Here is a 2,316-nt window from a genome sequence, read left to right as displayed (position 1 = left end):
TGCAACTTCCGCCTTCTGGATTCAAGCAATTCTCCTGCCTCAGTCTCTGGAGTAGCTGGGATTACAGGCGAGTACCACCACACCCGGCTAATTTTTGTATTTTTTAGTAGAGACGGGGTTTCACCATGTTTACCAGGTTGGTCTCAAACTCCTGACCTCAGGTGATCCACATGCCTCCCAAAGTACTGGGATTATAGGCGTGAGCCACCATGTCCAGCTGACCCCAGCTTTTTAAACTATCACATGGAGGTTGAAGTTCCAAAATGAATTTTGGAGGGACACATATATTAAAACATAGCAAAGCCCTTGGAAACTTCTTTGCCTGAGCTGCACCAATGAACACAGTTTTCTTCATGTCTGGTTTATAGATGAAGGATGAGAATGGGCAGCAGGATATGCTGCCAGGGAGGTTCGATAGCAGCGTCCACATTAAGGGGGAAAGTCACAGTCTATATGGATTTTGGCAATAAGACAGCAAGTGCAGTGAAAAAGGGAAAGTTGTCTAAATCCCCATGATGTTTCATGCTTGGCATTGACCATGCAGCCCCGCATGCTAATGGGGCTGTTAGAGTGAGCCCTTTGCCCTTTGCCTAATGTTATCTCCACCACTGTGTTTACCATCTTGTAGCCAGAGTTGGTATTAAATCATCATGACGTCTTTTCCAATACAGTTCGGGGTCCTCTAATTTTCTCCTAGTTTGAGTTGTAATAATAATAACAACTAATATTTGTTGCACTTAGTCTCTGCCAGGCAGTGTTCAAAGCGCTTTACATATAATACCTCTTTTATTCCTCATGAAAAGAATTAGTAGAAAACTCCACTTTGTAGGTGAAGAAATGGAAACTCAAAAAGATTAAGGGATTTGCTCAAGGTCACTCAGCTATTAAGTGGTAGAGTGGGATTTGAGCACAACTTTTCCTGTCCCTGTCCTTCTTCTTGACCACCTAACTACTACTGGCTCTCAGGAGGCCTCATTGAAGCTGGAAAGAGGTGGGAATCGGGAAAAATGAAATTGCAGACTCAGAAGCACCTCATAACATCAACCGCTCTTATTGCCCACTCCCAGAAAGCATCCCCTGGGTGTCATCCTTGACAACGATCACTTTGCTTCTCCTCAGACACTACAGGTGACCTGGAATGTGGTGCCACATGAGGCAACCTAGTCCATTTTTAGACAGCAGTGATTGTCACCCAGTTTCTCCATATTTTGAACAGAAATAATTTCTCTCCCTAACTTCACCTACTTGTCCTAGTTCTGTTTTCTGGAGCTCTACCAAATAGAACTATTTTTCTTCTGATGGATAAATTTAAGAATTTATAGATGCCAGGGAGTTTGGAACGGTTTCCTACTACACCCCAAGCTCCTTTCCCTATTTGCAGGAGAAATGCAGGGGTTCATTCTCCACCTGGGCCACTGCTTTGCGTTCATTTCTGTGAGCAACTTGTTATGTGTGCCTATTAACCCAGAAGGACACAATTGTGCATAGGAAAGTAGCTTTGGTTTAGGGTTCATTTGATTGGAACAGTAAGTACATCTCTGTGTGGTCTTCATAGTTTATTATTATTATTATTATTATTATTTTGAGATGGGATTTCTCTCTTGTCGCCTAGGCTGGAGTGCAATGGCATGATCTCAGCTCACTGCAACCTCTGCCTCCTGGGTTCAAGCGATTCTCCTGCCTCAGCCTCCTGAGTAGCTGGGATTACAGGTGCCTGCCCCTACGCCAGGCTAATTTTTGTATTTTTAGTGGAGATGGGGTTCGCCATGTTGTCCAGGCTAGTCTCAAACTCCTGACCTCAGGTGATCTACCCGCCTCAGCCTCCCAAAGTACTGGGATTTCAGGAGAAAGTCACTGTGCCCAGCCCATAGTTTATTATTTAACTTCATTTTTTCAGGACATTGGCTTTGAGTATGGCCCTGTTAGGCCCTGGTGTTAAAATGTTAGACAAGTCATTTATGCCTTTTGTGAAAACGGAGGGCTAAAATGTAGCGGGGAAAAAAAGTGAGGTCGTTTTGGGTGTCGTGAGGGAAGGCCTTGAAAGAGCAAGGAGGTGCCTGGCATGGACTCCCTGGGCGGAGGGTGAAGCATTGGATACTTTCAAGGACCAGTAGGCTGGTGCCATCAAGGGAAATAACAAACTGGAATCAATTTGGCAATGATTTGTGGTACTTCTGGTTCAATTTGAAGAGGGGTAAAAATTACAGAGTACATACAGATGAAATTATTTCTGTTAAATTAGGCATAATAGTTATGGAAGTTGTGAGTTGTTTATGTCATATTTGCATTCTTGATAAAAACTTCCAGGAGTCCCAG

The sequence above is a fragment of the Mandrillus leucophaeus genome, unplaced genomic scaffold, assembly GCF_000951045.1.
Source record: "Mandrillus leucophaeus isolate KB7577 unplaced genomic scaffold, Mleu.le_1.0 Scaffold715, whole genome shotgun sequence".
Lineage (NCBI taxonomy): Eukaryota > Metazoa > Chordata > Mammalia > Primates > Cercopithecidae > Mandrillus > Mandrillus leucophaeus.
Note: the sequence above shows the minus strand (reverse complement) of the source record.